Here is a 16484-nt window from a genome sequence, read left to right on the forward strand (position 1 = left end):
AACATCTTTTGAGTCAATGTGATTCTCAGCAACAACCAGTGAAGGTCAGCTAATGCTAAGGGCACCTGACTGTGAGATTCTGCCTTGTCCGTACCGTCACATAGGTTGCCGTGTCCAGGACTTAGCCGCCTGTCAGTGGCACCTTCAATTCATACTTACCTGGCAGGGGAGATACCATGATCAACAAGGTGGTTCACCCATGGCGAGGCGCATCCATTGCACTGAGGGATGTGCTGACCGGTGCGAATTCCCCACATGTGGGAATCTCGACTGCATAATTTGTGGTAGTGGGGGACTGCGTACGCGCTCTCCCCTCATCATAGTGTTGAAGATAAGCAAAGTGGTCATCAGCAACTTAAATTCATCAGCTTTTAGAATGATATGTTGTTGCAGCCCTGTGGTTGCTTTTCAGTAACAGCCAAAAGAGTGATGGCACCTTACTGTGATGAGACATGACCTGTTTTAGCTGAAGTAACAATTATGGAAAGATTGCAATGGTATTTAAATGGGATAGCTGAAACTTCCATGTCATCACATCTAAGTAATTTGTGTACTTTGATGTTACCCCTGTAATGGACTTAATGAGCGTCAAAATGTTGAAAAATTGAAATTATCTTCCGTGGAAGGGAACAGCAACGAGTTGCACTTCTTTTTTGATGGCTCTGCCACTGGGCTGAGCCTCGTGCATTTGTGAATATCAACAGCGCCCTCGGTCACACAAACACACACCAAACGCTCAGGGCTGAGCCAGGGAGCGCCTGGGAGGAGGTGCTAAGCTCCTGCCCTTCTTATGCGCAAGTCAAACGCTTGCACCACGGCGTGTGCGCAATGTTCCAGGGGGTGGCCTGGGCCAGCAAACGGTTGAACCTCATCGCTTCTCGGCCTTTTGGCTAAGATCAAGTGTAGTATCTGTTCTTATCAGTTTAATATCTGATATGTCCTCTATACGGGGACAACATATTAAATGGATTTTTAGCGCCGGGAGCTGAAAAAGGGGCTTGCTCCGTTCACTCCATGCATCGACCCGGTATTGCAGTGCCACCGGGAACGGTGCACCTTCCTTCAGCCTTGTGCAAGAGCAAAAGCAAATCTGGACGCAGGCCGAGAGGGCCGTCGCTTGTCTTGACAGCGCATCAAGAGGCGAGGCTCAAAGCGGATGGCGCTCGTGGCATCGCAAGTCGGAGCGGCAGGAATTCAGCCTGTTGGCTGTTGACTGGGAACCCTGGCAGTCTCCTGCTCTCCCATCACTGTGTGTCTGCGGGGGAAGGGGGAAGGAGCAAAGGCGGGATGACGCCTGACAAAAATGCAGCCAGAGCTTGCAGTCGGGACAGTGCAACAAAGAGCGAGGCCTACCATGAGTGTAGTGACTGGGACGACACCAGTCTTGGCTGCCGTACAGGGGAGGGCCGTACTTACTCAGGTTTCTCTTCATATCGCACAAGTCTTTCGCCTTTTACTAAAGACTTCCGTGGAAAGGAACACCAATGAGTTGCACCTATTTTTGGATGGCTCTGCCACTTGGCTGAGCCTCGTTCATTTGTGAATATCAACAGCGCCCTCGGTCACACAAATGCGCGCACAAAGCGTTCAGGGCTGAGCCACGGAGCGCCTGGGAGGAGGTGCCTCAGCGCCTGCCCTTCTTACGCGCAAGTCAAACGCTTGCACCACGCCGTGTGCGCGCTGCTCCAGGGGGTCGCCTGGGCCTGCAAACCGTTAGGGCTGCATGATTTGTGATAGTGGGGGACTGCGTACGCGCTCTCCTCTCATCATAGTGTTGAAGATAAGCAAAGTGGTCATTGACTGTGACCTGAATTCATCAGCTTTTAGACTGACGTGTTGTTGCAGCCCTGTGTTTGCTTTGCCAGAGACGGAGACTGCATGCCAGGTCACTGTTTGTTATGTTTCTCATGGAAAAAACGGAAACAAATTGACGTCCAAAGTGGGCGTACCACGCGTCTTAGTCAAATGACGGAAGTGTTTTGAACCTTTCAGAAACAGACAAAAGAGTCAGGGCACCTGACTGTGATGTAAGTTAGTCAGCTTTGCAGGACGCCAGTCAACATCTTTTGAGTCAATGTGATTCTCAGCAACAACCAGTGAAGGTCAGCTAATGCTAAGGGCACCTGACTGTGAGATTCTGCCTTGTCCGTACCGTCACATAGGTTGCCGTGTCCAGGACTTAGCCGCCTGTCAGTGGCACCTTCAATTCATACTTACCTGGCAGGGGAGATACCATGATCAACAAGGTGGTTCACCCATGGCGAGGCGCATCCATTGCACTGAGGGATGTGCTGACCGGTGCGAATTCCCCACATGTGGGAATCTCGACTGTATAATTTGTGGTAGTGGGGGACTGCGTACGCGCTCTTCCCTCATCATAGTGTTGAAGATAAGCAAAGTGGTCATCAGCAACTTAAATTCATCAGCTTTTAGAATGATATGTTGTTGCAGCCCTGTGGTTGCTTTTCAGTAACAGCCAAAAGAGTGATGGCACCTTACTGTGATGAGTTAGTCAGCTTTGCAGGATGCCAGTTAGAGAAAGTTTTGTGTCCCACAAGAAATTGTTATGAAATCTATGTTCAACATTTTTAATGATTATATTCTAAAAGATAAGTCAACTAATGAAAAGAAAAGAAAAGAAAAGAAAAGAAAGCTTTTGCAGGGGAGAGTTCCAAACACGCCTTTGTTTGATAATGTATGACCTGTTTTAGCTGAAGTAACAATTATGGAAAGATTGCAATGGTATTTAAATGGGATAGCTGAAACTTCCATGTCATCACGTCTAAGTAATTTGTGTACTTTGATGTTACCCCTGTAATGGACTTAATGAGCGTCAAAATGTTGAAAAATTGAAATTGTCTTCCGTGGAAGGGAACAGCAACGAGTTGCACTTCTTTTTTGATGGCTCTGCCACTGGGCTGAGCCTCGTGCATTTGTGAATATCAACAGCGCCCTCGGTCACACAAACACACACCAAACGCTCAGGGCTGAGCCAGGGAGCGCCTGGGAGGAGGTGCTAAGGCTGAGCCTCGTTCATTTGTGAATATCAACAGCGCCCTCGGTCACACAAACACACGCACAAAGCGCTCAGGACTGAGCCACGGAGCGCCTGCCCTTCTTACGCGCAAGTCAAACGCTTGCACCACGCCGTGTGCGCGCTGCTCCAGGGGGTCGCCTGGGCCTGCAAACCGTTAGGGCTGCATGATTTGTGATAGTGGGGGACTGCGTACGCGCTCTCCTCTCATCATAGTGTTGAAGATAAGCAAAGTGGTCATTGACTGTGACCTGAATTCATCAGCTTTTAGACTGACGTGTTGTTGCAGCCCTGTGTTTGCTTTGCCAGAGACGGAGACTGCATGCCAGGTCACTGTTTGTTATGTTTCTCATGGAAAAAACGGAAACAAATTGACGTCCAAAGTGGGCGTACCACGCGTCTTAGTCAAATGACGGAAGTGTTTTGAACCTTTCAGAAACAGACAAAAGAGTCAGGGCACCTGACTGTGATGTAAGTTAGTCAGCTTTGCAGGACGCCAGTCAACATCTTTTGAGTCAATGTGATTCTCAGCAATAACCAGTGAAGGTCAGCTAATGCTAAGGGCACCTGACTGTGAGATTCTGCCTTGTCCGTACCGTCACATAGGTTGCCGTGTCCAGGACTTAGCCGCCTGTCAGTGGCACCTTCAATTCATACTTACCTGGCAGGGGAGATACCATGATCAACAAGGTGGTTCACCCATGGCGAGGCGCATCCATTGCACTGAGGGATGTGCTGACCGGTGCGAATTCCCCACATGTGGGAATCTCGACTGTATAATTTGTGGTAGTGGGGGACTGCGTACGCGCTCTTCCCTCATCATAGTGTTGAAGATAAGCAAAGTGGTCATCAGCAACTTAAATTCATCAGCTTTTAGAATGATATGTTGTTGCAGCCCTGTGGTTGCTTTTCAGTAACAGCCAAAAGAGTGATGGCACCTTACTGTGATGAGTTAGTCAGCTTTGCAGGATGCCAGTTAGAGAAAGTTTTGTGTCCCACAAGAAATTGTTATGAAATCTATGTTCAACATTTTTAATGATTATATTCTAAAAGATAAGTCAACTAATGAAAAGAAAAGAAAAGAAAAGAAAAGAAAGCTTTTGCAGGGGAGAGTTCCAAACACGCCTTTGTTTGATAATGTATGACCTGTTTTAGCTGAAGTAACAATTATGGAAAGATTGCAATGGTATTTAAATGGGATAGCTGAAACTTCCATGTCATCACGTCTAAGTAATTTGTGTACTTTGATGTTACCCCTGTAATGGACTTAATGAGCGTCAAAATGTTGAAAAATTGAAATTGTCTTCCGTGGAAGGGAACAGCAACGAGTTGCACTTCTTTTTTGATGGCTCTGCCACTGGGCTGAGCCTCGTGCATTTGTGAATATCAACAGCGCCCTCGGTCACACAAACACACACCAAACGCTCAGGGCTGAGCCAGGGAGCGCCTGGGAGGAGGTGCTAAGCTCCTGCCCTTCTTATGCGCAAGTCAAACGCTTGCACCACGGCGTGTGCGCACTGTTCCAGGGGGTGGCCTGGGCCAGCAAACGGTTGAACCTCATCGCTTCTCGGCCTTTTGGCTAAGATCAAGTGTAGTATCTGTTCTTATCAGTTTAATATCTGATATGTCCTCTATACGGGGACAACATATTAAATGGATTTTTAGCGCCGGGAGCTGAAAAAGGGGCTTGCTCCGTTCACTCCATGCATCGACCCGGTATTGCAGTGCCGCCGGGAACGGTGCACCTTCCTTCAGCCTTGTGCAAGAGCAAAAGCAAATCTGGACGCAGGCCCAGAGGGCCGTCGCTCGTCTTGACAGCGCATCAAGAGGCGAGGCTCAAAGCGGATGGCGCTCGTGGCATCGCAAGTCGGAGCGGCAGGAATTCAGCCTGTTGGCTGTTGACTGGGAACCCTGGCAGTCTCCTGCTCTCCCATCACTGTGTGTCTGCGGGGGAAGGGGGAAGGAGCAAAGGCGGGATGACGCCTGACAAAAATGCAGCCAGAGCTTGCAGTCGGGACAGTGCAACAAAGAGCGAGGCCTACCATGAGTGTAGTGACTGGGACGACACCAGTCTTGGCTGCCGTACAGGGGAGGGCCGTACTTACTCAGGTTTCTCTTCATATCGCACAAGTCTTTCGCCTTTTACTAAAGACTTCCGTGGAAAGGAACACCAATGAGTTGCACCTATTTTTGGATGGCTCTGCCACTTGGCTGAGCCTCGTTTATTTGTGAATATCAACAGCGCCCTCGGTCACACAAACACACGCACAAAGCGCTCAGGACTGAGCCACGGAGCGCCTGGGAGGAGGTGCCTCAGCGCCTGCCCTTCTTACGCGCAAGTCAAACGCTTGCACCACGCCGTGTGCGCGCTGCTCCAGGGGGTCGCCTGGGCCTGCAAACCGTTAGGGCTGCATGATTTGTGATAGTGGGGGACTGCGTACGCGCTCTCCTCTCATCATAGTGTTGAAGATAAGCAAAGTGGTCATTGACTGTGACCTGAATTCATCAGCTTTTAGACTGACGTGTTGTTGCAGCCCTGTGTTTGCTTTGCCAGAGACGGAGACTGCATGCCAGGTCACTGTTTGTTATGTTTCTCATGGAAAAAACGGAAACAAATTGACGTCCAAAGTGGGCGTACCACGCGTCTTAGTCAAATGACGGAAGTGTTTTGAACCTTTCAGAAACAGACAAAAGAGTCAGGGCACCTGACTGTGATGTAAGTTAGTCAGCTTTGCAGGACGCCAGTCAACATCTTTTGAGTCAATGTGATTCTCAGCAATAACCAGTGAAGGTCAGCTAATGCTAAGGGCACCTGACTGTGAGATTCTGCCTTGTCCGTACCGTCACATAGGTTGCCGTGTCCAGGACTTAGCCGCCTGTCAGTGGCACCTTCAATTCATACTTACCTGGCAGGGGAGATACCATGATCAACAAGGTGGTTCACCCATGGCGAGGCGCATCCATTGCACTGAGGGATGTGCTGACCCGTGCGAATTCCCCACATGTGGGAATCTCGATTGCATAATTTGTGGTAGTGGGGGACTGCGTACGCGCTCTCCCCTCATCATAGTGTTGAAGATAAGCAAAGTGGTCATCAGCAACTTAAATTCATCAGCTTTTAGAATGATATGTTGTTGCAGCCCTGTGGTTGCTTTTCAGTAACAGCCAAAAGAGTGATGGCACCTTACTGTGATGAGTTAGTCAGCTTTGCAGGATGCCAGTTAGAGAAAGTTTTGTGTCCCACAAGAAATTGTTATGAAATCTATGTTCAACATTTTTAATGATTATATTCTAAAAGATAAGTCAACTAATGAAAAGAAAAGAAAAGAAAAGAAAAGAAAAGAAAAGAAAGCTTTTGCAGGGGAGAGTTCCAAACACGCCTTTGTTTGATAATGTATGACCTGTTTTAGGTGAAGTAACAATTATGGAAAGATTGCAATGGTATTTAAATGGGATAGCTGAAACTTCCATGTCATCACGTCTAAGTAATTTGTGTACTTTGATGTTACCCCTGTAATGGACTTAATGAGCGTCAAAATGTTGAAAAATTGAAATTGTCTTCCGTGGAAGGGAACAGCAACGAGTTGCACTTCTTTTTTGATGGCTCTGCCACTGGGCTGAGCCTCGTGCATTTGTGAATATCAACAGCGCCCTCGGTCACACAAACACACACCAAACGCTCAGGGCTGAGCCAGGGAGCGCCTGGGAGGAGGTGCTAAGCTCCTGCCCTTCTTATGCGCAAGTCAAACGCTTGCACCACGGCGTGTGCGCACTGTTCCAGGGGGTGGCCTGGGCCAGCAAACGGTTGAACCTCATCGCTTCTCGGCCTTTTGGCTAAGATCAAGTGTAGTATCTGTTCTTATCAGTTTAATATCTGATATGTCCTCTATACGGGGACAACATATTAAATGGATTTTTAGCGCCGGGAGCTGAAAAAGGGGCTTGCTCCGTTCACTCCATGCATCGACCCGGTATTGCAGTGCCGCCGGGAACGGTGCACCTTCCTTCAGCCTTGTGCAAGAGCAAAAGCAAATCTGGACGCAGGCCGAGAGGGCCGTCGCTCGTCTTGACAGCGCATCAAGAGGCGAGGCTCAAAGCGGATGGCGCTCGTGGCATCGCAAGTCGGAGCGGCAGGAATTCAGCCTGTTGGCTGTTGACTGGGAACCCTGGCAGTCTCCTGCTCTCCCATCACTGTGTGTCTGCGGGGGAAGGGGGAAGGAGCAAAGGCGGGATGACGCCTGACAAAAATGCAGCCAGAGCTTGCAGTCGGGACAGTGCAACAAAGAGCGAGGCCTACCATGAGTGTAGTGACTGGGACGACACCAGTCTTGGCTGCCGTACAGGGGAGGGCCGTACTTACTCAGGTTTCTCTTCATATCGCACAAGTCTTTCGCCTTTTACTAAAGACTTCCGTGGAAAGGAACACCAATGAGTTGCACCTATTTTTGGATGGCTCTGCCACTTGGCTGAGCCTCGTTCATTTGTGAATATCAACAGCGCCCTCGGTCACACAAACACACGCACAAAGCGCTCAGGACTGAGCCACGGAGCGCCTGGGAGGAGGTGCCTCAGCGCCTGCCCTTCTTACGCGCAAGTCAAACGCTTGCACCACGCCGTGTGCGCGCTGCTCCAGGGGGTCGCCTGGGCCTGCAAACCGTTAGGGCTGCATGATTTGTGATAGTGGGGGACTGCGTACGCGCTCTCCTCTCATCATAGTGTTGAAGATAAGCAAAGTGGTCATTGACTGTGACCTGAATTCATCAGCTTTTAGACTGACGTGTTGTTGCAGCCCTGTGTTTGCTTTGCCAGAGACGGAGACTGCATGCCAGGTCACTGTTTGTTATGTTTCTCATGGAAAAAACGGAAACAAATTGACGTCCAAAGTGGGCGTACCACGCGTCTTAGTCAAATGACGGAAGTGTTTTGAACCTTTCAGAAACAGACAAAAGTGTCAGGGCACCTGACTGTGATGTAAGTTAGTCAGCTTTGCAGGACGCCAGTCAACATCTTTTGAGTCAATGTGATTCTCAGCAACAACCAGTGAAGGTCAGCTAATGCTAAGGGCACCTGACTGTGAGATTCTGCCTTGTCCTTACTGTGATGAGTTAGTCAGCTTTGCAGGATGCCAGTTAGAGAAAGTTTTGTGTCCCACAAGAAATTGTTATGAAATCTATGTTCAACATTTTTAATGATTATATTCTAAAAGATAAGTCAACTAATGAAAAGAAAAGAAAAGAAAAGAAAAGAAAGCTTTTGCAGGGGAGAGTTCCAAACACGCCTTTGTTTGATAATGTATGACCTGTTTTAGCTGAAGTAACAATTATGGAAAGATTGCAATGGTATTTAAATGGGATAGCTGAAACTTCCATGTCATCACGTCTAAGTAATTTGTGTACTTTGATGTTACCCCTGTAATGGACTTAATGAGCGTCAAAATGTTGAAAAATTGAAATTGTCTTCCGTGGAAGGGAACAGCAACGAGTTGCACTTCTTTTTTGATGGCTCTGCCACTGGGCTGAGCCTCGTGCATTTGTGAATATCAACAGCGCCCTCGGTCACACAAACACACACCAAACGCTCAGGGCTGAGCCAGGGAGCGCCTGGGAGGAGGTGCTAAGGCTGAGCCTCGTTCATTTGTGAATATCAACAGCGCCCTCGGTCACACAAACACACGCACAAAGCGCTCAGGACTGAGCCACGGAGCGCCTGCCCTTCTTACGCGCAAGTCAAACGCTTGCACCACGCCGTGTGCGCGCTGCTCCAGGGGGTCGCCTGGGCCTGCAAACCGTTAGGGCTGCATGATTTGTGATAGTGGGGGACTGCGTACGCGCTCTCCTCTCATCATAGTGTTGAAGATAAGCAAAGTGGTCATTGACTGTGACCTGAATTCATCAGCTTTTAGACTGACGTGTTGTTGCAGCCCTGTATTTGCTTTGCCAGAGACGGAGACTGCATGCCAGGTCACTGTTTGTTATGTTTCTCATGGAAAAAACGGAAACAAATTGACGTCCAAAGTGGGCGTACCACGCGTCTTAGTCAAATGACGGAAGTGTTTTGAACCTTTCAGAAACAGACAAAAGAGTCAGGGCACCTGACTGTGATGTAAGTTAGTCAGCTTTGCAGGACGCCAGTCAACATCTTTTGAGTCAATGTGATTCTCAGCAACAACCAGTGAAGGTCAGCTAATGCTAAGGGCACCTGACTGTGAGATTCTGCCTTGTCCGTACCGTCACATAGGTTGCCGTGTCCAGGACTTAGCCGCCTGTCAGTGGCACCTTCAATTCATACTTACCTGGCAGGGGAGATACCATGATCAACAAGGTGGTTCACCCATGGCGAGGCGCATCCATTGCACTGAGGGATGTGCTGACCGGTGCGAATTCCCCACATGTGGGAATCTCGACTGTATAATTTGTGGTAGTGGGGGACTGCGTACGCGCTCTTCCCTCATCATAGTGTTGAAGATAGGCAAAGTGGTCATCAGCAACTTAAATTCATCAGCTTTTAGAATGATATGTTGTTGCAGCCCTGTGGTTGCTTTTCAGTAACAGCCAAAAGAGTGATGGCACCTTACTGTGATGAGTTAGTCAGCTTTGCAGGATGCCAGTTAGAGAAAGTTTTGTGTCCCACAAGAAATTGTTATGAAATCTATGTTCAACATTTTTAATGATTATATTCTAAAAGATAAGTCAACTAATGAAAAGAAAAGAAAAGAAAAGAAAAGAAAGCTTTTGCAGGGGAGAGTTCCAAACACGCCTTTGTTTGATAATGTATGACCTGTTTTAGCTGAACAATTATGGAAAGATTGCAATGGTATTTAAATGGGATAGCTGAAACTTCCATGTCATCACGTCTAAGTAATTTGTGTACTTTGATGTTACCCCTGTAATGGACTTAATGAGCGTCAAAATGTTGAAAAATTGAAATTGTCTTCCGTGGAAGGGAACAGCAACGAGTTGCACTTCTTTTTTGATGGCTCTGCCACTGGGCTGAGCCTCGTGCATTTGTGAATATCAACAGCGCCCTCGGTCACACAAACACACACCAAACGCTCAGGGCTGAGCCAGGGAGCGCCTGGGAGGAGGTGCTAAGCTCCTGCCCTTCTTATGCGCAAGTCAAACGCTTGCACCACGGCGTGTGCGCACTGTTCCAGGGGGTGGCCTGGGCCAGCAAACGGTTGAACCTCATCGCTTCTCGGCCTTTTGGCTAAGATCAAGTGTAGTATCTGTTCTTATCAGTTTAATATCTGATATGTCCTCTATACGGGGACAACATATTAAATGGATTTTTAGCGCCGGGAGCTGAAAAAGGGGCTTGCTCCGTTCACTCCATGCATCGACCCGGTATTGCAGTGCCGCCGGGAACGGTGCACCTTCCTTCAGCCTTGTGCAAGAGCAAAAGCAAATCTGGACGCAGGCCGAGAGGGCCGTCGCTCGTCTTGACAGCGCATCAAGAGGCGAGGCTCAAAGCGGATGGCGCTCGTGGCATCGCAAGTCGGAGCGGCAGGAATTCAGCCTGTTGGCTGTTGACTGGGAACCCTGGCAGTCTCCTGCTCTCCCATCACTGTGTGTCTGCGGGGGAAGGGGGAAGGAGCAAAGGCGGGATGACGCCTGACAAAAATGCAGCCAGAGCTTGCAGTCGGGACAGTGCAACAAAGAGCGAGGCCTACCATGAGTGTAGTGACTGGGACGACACCAGTCTTGGCTGCCGTACAGGGGAGGGCCGTACTTACTCAGGTTTCTCTTCATATCGCACAAGTCTTTCGCCTTTTACTAAAGACTTCCGTGGAAAGGAACACCAATGAGTTGCACCTATTTTTGGATGGCTCTGCCACTTGGCTGAGCCTCGTTCATTTGTGAATATCAACAGCGCCCTCGGTCACACAAATGCGCGCACAAAGCGTTCAGGGCTGAGCCACGGAGCGCCTGGGAGGAGGTGCCTCAGCGCCTGCCCTTCTTACGCGCAAGTCAAACGCTTGCACCACGCCGTGTGCGCGCTGCTCCAGGGGGTCGCCTGGGCCTGCAAACCGTTAGGGCTGCATGATTTGTGATAGTGGGGGACTGCGTACGCGCTCTCCTCTCATCATAGTGTTGAAGATAAGCAAAGTGGTCATTGACTGTGACCTGAATTCATCAGCTTTTAGACTGACGTGTTGTTGCAGCCCTGTGTTTGCTTTGCCAGAGACGGAGACTGCATGCCAGGTCACTGTTTGTTATGTTTCTCATGGAAAAAACGGAAACAAATTGACGTCCAAAGTGGGCGTACCACGCCTCTTAGTCAAATGACGGAAGTGTTTTGAACTTTTCAGAAACAGACAAAAGAGTCAGGGCACCTGACTGTGATGTAAGTTAGTCAGCTTTGCAGGACGCCAGTCAACATCTTTTGAGTCAATGTGATTCTCAGCAACAACCAGTGAAGGTCAGCTAATGCTAAGGGCACCTGACTGTGAGATTCTGCCTTGTCCGTACCGTCACATAGGTTGCCGTGTCCAGGACTTAGCCGCCTGTCAGTGGCACCTTCAATTCATACTTACCTGGCAGGGGAGATACCATGATCAACAAGGTGGTTCACCCATGGCGAGGCGCATCCATTGCACTGAGGGATGTGCTGACCGGTGCGAATTCCCCACATGTGGGAATCTCGACTGCATAATTTGTGGTAGTGGGGGACTGCGTACGCGCTCTCCCCTCATCATAGTGTTGAAGATAAGCAAAGTGGTCATCAGCAACTTAAATTCATCAGCTTTTAGAATGATATGTTGTTGCAGCCCTGTGGTTGCTTTTCAGTAACAGCCAAAAGAGTGATGGCACCTTACTGTGATGAGACATGACCTGTTTTAGCTGAAGTAACAATTATGGAAAGATTGCAATGGTATTTAAATGGGATAGCTGAAACTTCCATGTCATCACATCTAAGTAATTTGTGTACTTTGATGTTACCCCTGTAATGGACTTAATGAGCGTCAAAATGTTGAAAAATTGAAATTATCTTCCGTGGAAGGGAACAGCAACGAGTTGCACTTCTTTTTTGATGGCTCTGCCACTGGGCTGAGCCTCGTGCATTTGTGAATATCAACAGCGCCCTCGGTCACACAAACACACACCAAACGCTCAGGGCTGAGCCAGGGAGCGCCTGGGAGGAGGTGCTAAGCTCCTGCCCTTCTTATGCGCAAGTCAAACGCTTGCACCACGGCGTGTGCGCAATGTTCCAGGGGGTGGCCTGGGCCAGCAAACGGTTGAACCTCATCGCTTCTCGGCCTTTTGGCTAAGATCAAGTGTAGTATCTGTTCTTATCAGTTTAATATCTGATATGTCCTCTATACGGGGACAACATATTAAATGGATTTTTAGCGCCGGGAGCTGAAAAAGGGGCTTGCTCCGTTCACTCCATGCATCGACCCGGTATTGCAGTGCCACCGGGAACGGTGCACCTTCCTTCAGCCTTGTGCAAGAGCAAAAGCAAATCTGGACGCAGGCCGAGAGGGCCGTCGCTTGTCTTGACAGCGCATCAAGAGGCGAGGCTCAAAGCGGATGGCGCTCGTGGCATCGCAAGTCGGAGCGGCAGGAATTCAGCCTGTTGGCTGTTGACTGGGAACCCTGGCAGTCTCCTGCTCTCCCATCACTGTGTGTCTGCGGGGGAAGGGGGAAGGAGCAAAGGCGGGATGACGCCTGACAAAAATGCAGCCAGAGCTTGCAGTCGGGACAGTGCAACAAAGAGCGAGGCCTACCATGAGTGTAGTGACTGGGACGACACCAGTCTTGGCTGCCGTACAGGGGAGGGCCGTACTTACTCAGGTTTCTCTTCATATCGCACAAGTCTTTCGCCTTTTACTAAAGACTTCCGTGGAAAGGAACACCAATGAGTTGCACCTATTTTTGGATGGCTCTGCCACTTGGCTGAGCCTCGTTCATTTGTGAATATCAACAGCGCCCTCGGTCACACAAATGCGCGCACAAAGCGTTCAGGGCTGAGCCACGGAGCGCCTGGGAGGAGGTGCCTCAGCGCCTGCCCTTCTTACGCGCAAGTCAAACGCTTGCACCACGCCGTGTGCGCGCTGCTCCAGGGGGTCGCCTGGGCCTGCAAACCGTTAGGGCTGCATGATTTGTGATAGTGGGGGACTGCGTACGCGCTCTCCTCTCATCATAGTGTTGAAGATAAGCAAAGTGGTCATTGACTGTGACCTGAATTCATCAGCTTTTAGACTGACGTGTTGTTGCAGCCCTGTGTTTGCTTTGCCAGAGACGGAGACTGCATGCCAGGTCACTGTTTGTTATGTTTCTCATGGAAAAAACGGAAACAAATTGACGTCCAAAGTGGGCGTACCACGCGTCTTAGTCAAATGACGGAAGTGTTTTGAACCTTTCAGAAACAGACAAAAGAGTCAGGGCACCTGACTGTGATGTAAGTTAGTCAGCTTTGCAGGACGCCAGTCAACATCTTTTGAGTCAATGTGATTCTCAGCAACAACCAGTGAAGGTCAGCTAATGCTAAGGGCACCTGACTGTGAGATTCTGCCTTGTCCGTACCGTCACATAGGTTGCCGTGTCCAGGACTTAGCCGCCTGTCAGTGGCACCTTCAATTCATACTTACCTGGCAGGGGAGATACCATGATCAACAAGGTGGTTCACCCATGGCGAGGCGCATCCATTGCACTGAGGGATGTGCTGACCGGTGCGAATTCCCCACATGTGGGAATCTCGACTGTATAATTTGTGGTAGTGGGGGACTGCGTACGCGCTCTTCCCTCATCATAGTGTTGAAGATAAGCAAAGTGGTCATCAGCAACTTAAATTCATCAGCTTTTAGAATGATATGTTGTTGCAGCCCTGTGGTTGCTTTTCAGTAACAGCCAAAAGAGTGATGGCACCTTACTGTGATGAGTTAGTCAGCTTTGCAGGATGCCAGTTAGAGAAAGTTTTGTGTCCCACAAGAAATTGTTATGAAATCTATGTTGAACATTTTTAATGATTATATTCTAAAAGATAAGTCAACTAATGAAAAGAAAAGAAAAGAAAAGAAAAGAAAGCTTTTGCAGGGGAGAGTTCCAAACACGCCTTTGTTTGATAATGTATGACCTGTTTTAGCTGAAGTAACAATTATGGAAAGATTGCAATGGTATTTAAATGGGATAGCTGAAACTTCCATGTCATCACGTCTAAGTAATTTGTGTACTTTGATGTTACCCCTGTAATGGACTTAATGAGCGTCAAAATGTTGAAAAATTGAAATTGTCTTCCGTGGAAGGGAACAGCAACGAGTTGCACTTCTTTTTTGATGGCTCTGCCACTGGGCTGAGCCTCGTGCATTTGTGAATATCAACAGCGCCCTCGGTCACACAAACACACACCAAACGCTCAGGGCTGAGCCAGGGAGCGCCTGGGAGGAGGTGCTAAGGCTGAGCCTCGTTCATTTGTGAATATCAACAGCGCCCTCGGTCACACAAACACACGCACAAAGCGCTCAGGACTGAGCCACGGAGCGCCTGCCCTTCTTACGCGCAAGTCAAACGCTTGCACCACGCCGTGTGCGCGCTGCTCCAGGGGGTCGCCTGGGCCTGCAAACCGTTAGGGCTGCATGATTTGTGATAGTGGGGGACTGCGTACGCGCTCTCCTCTCATCATAGTGTTGAAGATAAGCAAAGTGGTCATTGACTGTGACCTGAATTCATCAGCTTTTAGACTGACGTGTTGTTGCAGCCCTGTGTTTGCTTTGCCAGAGACGGAGACTGCATGCCAGGTCACTGTTTGTTATGTTTCTCATGGAAAAAACGGAAACAAATTGACGTCCAAAGTGGGCGTACCACGCGTCTTAGTCAAATGACGGAAGTGTTTTGAACCTTTCAGAAACAGACAAAAGAGTCAGGGCACCTGACTGTGATGTAAGTTAGTCAGCTTTGCAGGACGCCAGTCAACATCTTTTGAGTCAATGTGATTCTCAGCAATAACCAGTGAAGGTCAGCTAATGCTAAGGGCACCTGACTGTGAGATTCTGCCTTGTCCGTACCGTCACATAGGTTGCCGTGTCCAGGACTTAGCCGCCTGTCAGTGGCACCTTCAATTCATACTTACCTGGCAGGGGAGATACCATGATCAACAAGGTGGTTCACCCATGGCGAGGCGCATCCATTGCACTGAGGGATGTGCTGACCGGTGCGAATTCCCCACATGTGGGAATCTCGACTGTATAATTTGTGGTAGTGGGGGACTGCGTACGCGCTCTTCCCTCATCATAGTGTTGAAGATAAGCAAAGTGGTCATCAGCAACTTAAATTCATCAGCTTTTAGAATGATATGTTGTTGCAGCCCTGTGGTTGCTTTTCAGTAACAGCCAAAAGAGTGATGGCACCTTACTGTGATGAGTTAGTCAGCTTTGCAGGATGCCAGTTAGAGAAAGTTTTGTGTCCCACAAGAAATTGTTATGAAATCTATGTTCAACATTTTTAATGATTATATTCTAAAAGATAAGTCAACTAATGAAAAGAAAAGAAAAGAAAAGAAAAGAAAGCTTTTGCAGGGGAGAGTTCCAAACACGCCTTTGTTTGATAATGTATGACCTGTTTTAGCTGAAGTAACAATTATGGAAAGATTGCAATGGTATTTAAATGGGATAGCTGAAACTTCCATGTCATCACGTCTAAGTAATTTGTGTACTTTGATGTTACCCCTGTAATGGACTTAATGAGCGTCAAAATGTTGAAAAATTGAAATTGTCTTCCGTGGAAGGGAACAGCAACGAGTTGCACTTCTTTTTTGATGGCTCTGCCACTGGGCTGAGCCTCGTGCATTTGTGAATATCAACAGCGCCCTCGGTCACACAAACACACACCAAACGCTCAGGGCTGAGCCAGGGAGCGCCTGGGAGGAGGTGCTAAGCTCCTGCCCTTCTTATGCGCAAGTCAAACGCTTGCACCACGGCGTGTGCGCACTGTTCCAGGGGGTGGCCTGGGCCAGCAAACGGTTGAACCTCATCGCTTCTCGGCCTTTTGGCTAAGATCAAGTGTAGTATCTGTTCTTATCAGTTTAATATCTGATATGTCCTCTATACGGGGACAACATATTAAATGGATTTTTAGCGCCGGGAGCTGAAAAAGGGGCTTGCTCCGTTCACTCCATGCATCGACCCGGTATTGCAGTGCCGCCGGGAACGGTGCACCTTCCTTCAGCCTTGTGCAAGAGCAAAAGCAAATCTGGACGCAGGCCCAGAGGGCCGTCGCTCGTCTTGACAGCGCATCAAGAGGCGAGGCTCAAAGCGGATGGCGCTCGTGGCATCGCAAGTCGGAGCGGCAGGAATTCAGCCTGTTGGCTGTTGACTGGGAACCCTGGCAGTCTCCTGCTCTCCCATCACTGTGTGTCTGCGGGGGAAGGGGGAAGGAGCAAAGGCGGGATGACGCCTGACAAAAATGCAGCCAGAGCTTGCAGTCGGGACAGTGCAACAAAGAGCGAGGCCTAC

General features: G+C 49.0%; 19 non-coding genes across 19 annotated transcripts; all 19 read left to right on the forward strand.

Moving 5' to 3' along the window:
• The first annotated feature begins 151 nt into the window (after nt 1–151).
• On the forward strand, nt 152–316 carry LOC143315317 (U1 spliceosomal RNA). Its single transcript, XR_013075892.1, has one exon. It is a non-coding gene; the product is annotated as a U1 spliceosomal RNA (small nuclear RNA).
• A 554-nt stretch (nt 317–870) lies between these two features.
• On the forward strand, nt 871–1061 carry LOC143315354 (U2 spliceosomal RNA). The gene has a single exon (XR_013075929.1). It is a non-coding gene; the product is annotated as a U2 spliceosomal RNA (small nuclear RNA).
• Nucleotides 1062–1412: 351 nt separating this feature from the next.
• Nucleotides 1413–1530, forward strand: LOC143315518 (U5 spliceosomal RNA). The gene has a single exon (XR_013076089.1). It is a non-coding gene; the product is annotated as a U5 spliceosomal RNA (small nuclear RNA).
• A 679-nt stretch (nt 1531–2209) lies between these two features.
• On the forward strand, nt 2210–2374 carry LOC143315343 (U1 spliceosomal RNA). Its single transcript, XR_013075918.1, has one exon. It is a non-coding gene; the product is annotated as a U1 spliceosomal RNA (small nuclear RNA).
• A 1313-nt stretch (nt 2375–3687) lies between these two features.
• On the forward strand, nt 3688–3852 carry LOC143315344 (U1 spliceosomal RNA). Its single transcript, XR_013075919.1, has one exon. It is a non-coding gene; the product is annotated as a U1 spliceosomal RNA (small nuclear RNA).
• Nucleotides 3853–4593: 741 nt separating this feature from the next.
• On the forward strand, nt 4594–4784 carry LOC143315402 (U2 spliceosomal RNA). Its single transcript, XR_013075977.1, has one exon. It is a non-coding gene; the product is annotated as a U2 spliceosomal RNA (small nuclear RNA).
• Nucleotides 4785–5135: 351 nt separating this feature from the next.
• Nucleotides 5136–5253, forward strand: LOC143315519 (U5 spliceosomal RNA). Its single transcript, XR_013076090.1, has one exon. It is a non-coding gene; the product is annotated as a U5 spliceosomal RNA (small nuclear RNA).
• A 679-nt stretch (nt 5254–5932) lies between these two features.
• On the forward strand, nt 5933–6097 carry LOC143315587 (U1 spliceosomal RNA). The gene has a single exon (XR_013076157.1). It is a non-coding gene; the product is annotated as a U1 spliceosomal RNA (small nuclear RNA).
• A 751-nt stretch (nt 6098–6848) lies between these two features.
• On the forward strand, nt 6849–7039 carry LOC143315403 (U2 spliceosomal RNA). The gene has a single exon (XR_013075978.1). It is a non-coding gene; the product is annotated as a U2 spliceosomal RNA (small nuclear RNA).
• Nucleotides 7040–7390: 351 nt separating this feature from the next.
• On the forward strand, nt 7391–7508 carry LOC143315520 (U5 spliceosomal RNA). The gene has a single exon (XR_013076091.1). It is a non-coding gene; the product is annotated as a U5 spliceosomal RNA (small nuclear RNA).
• A 1810-nt stretch (nt 7509–9318) lies between these two features.
• LOC143315345 (U1 spliceosomal RNA) lies at nt 9319–9483 on the forward strand. The gene has a single exon (XR_013075920.1). It is a non-coding gene; the product is annotated as a U1 spliceosomal RNA (small nuclear RNA).
• A 737-nt stretch (nt 9484–10220) lies between these two features.
• Nucleotides 10221–10411, forward strand: LOC143315404 (U2 spliceosomal RNA). Its single transcript, XR_013075979.1, has one exon. It is a non-coding gene; the product is annotated as a U2 spliceosomal RNA (small nuclear RNA).
• Nucleotides 10412–10762: 351 nt separating this feature from the next.
• On the forward strand, nt 10763–10880 carry LOC143315521 (U5 spliceosomal RNA). Its single transcript, XR_013076092.1, has one exon. It is a non-coding gene; the product is annotated as a U5 spliceosomal RNA (small nuclear RNA).
• A 679-nt stretch (nt 10881–11559) lies between these two features.
• Nucleotides 11560–11724, forward strand: LOC143315318 (U1 spliceosomal RNA). Its single transcript, XR_013075893.1, has one exon. It is a non-coding gene; the product is annotated as a U1 spliceosomal RNA (small nuclear RNA).
• A 554-nt stretch (nt 11725–12278) lies between these two features.
• Nucleotides 12279–12469, forward strand: LOC143315355 (U2 spliceosomal RNA). The gene has a single exon (XR_013075930.1). It is a non-coding gene; the product is annotated as a U2 spliceosomal RNA (small nuclear RNA).
• Nucleotides 12470–12820: 351 nt separating this feature from the next.
• LOC143315523 (U5 spliceosomal RNA) lies at nt 12821–12938 on the forward strand. Its single transcript, XR_013076094.1, has one exon. It is a non-coding gene; the product is annotated as a U5 spliceosomal RNA (small nuclear RNA).
• Nucleotides 12939–13617: 679 nt separating this feature from the next.
• On the forward strand, nt 13618–13782 carry LOC143315346 (U1 spliceosomal RNA). Its single transcript, XR_013075921.1, has one exon. It is a non-coding gene; the product is annotated as a U1 spliceosomal RNA (small nuclear RNA).
• Nucleotides 13783–15095: 1313 nt separating this feature from the next.
• LOC143315347 (U1 spliceosomal RNA) lies at nt 15096–15260 on the forward strand. Its single transcript, XR_013075922.1, has one exon. It is a non-coding gene; the product is annotated as a U1 spliceosomal RNA (small nuclear RNA).
• A 741-nt stretch (nt 15261–16001) lies between these two features.
• LOC143315405 (U2 spliceosomal RNA) lies at nt 16002–16192 on the forward strand. Its single transcript, XR_013075980.1, has one exon. It is a non-coding gene; the product is annotated as a U2 spliceosomal RNA (small nuclear RNA).
• The last annotated feature ends 292 nt before the right edge of the window (nt 16193–16484 follow it).

This window comes from Chaetodon auriga, chromosome 22 (assembly GCF_051107435.1).
Source record: "Chaetodon auriga isolate fChaAug3 chromosome 22, fChaAug3.hap1, whole genome shotgun sequence".
NCBI classification, from domain to species: Eukaryota; Metazoa; Chordata; class Actinopteri; order Chaetodontiformes; family Chaetodontidae; genus Chaetodon; species Chaetodon auriga.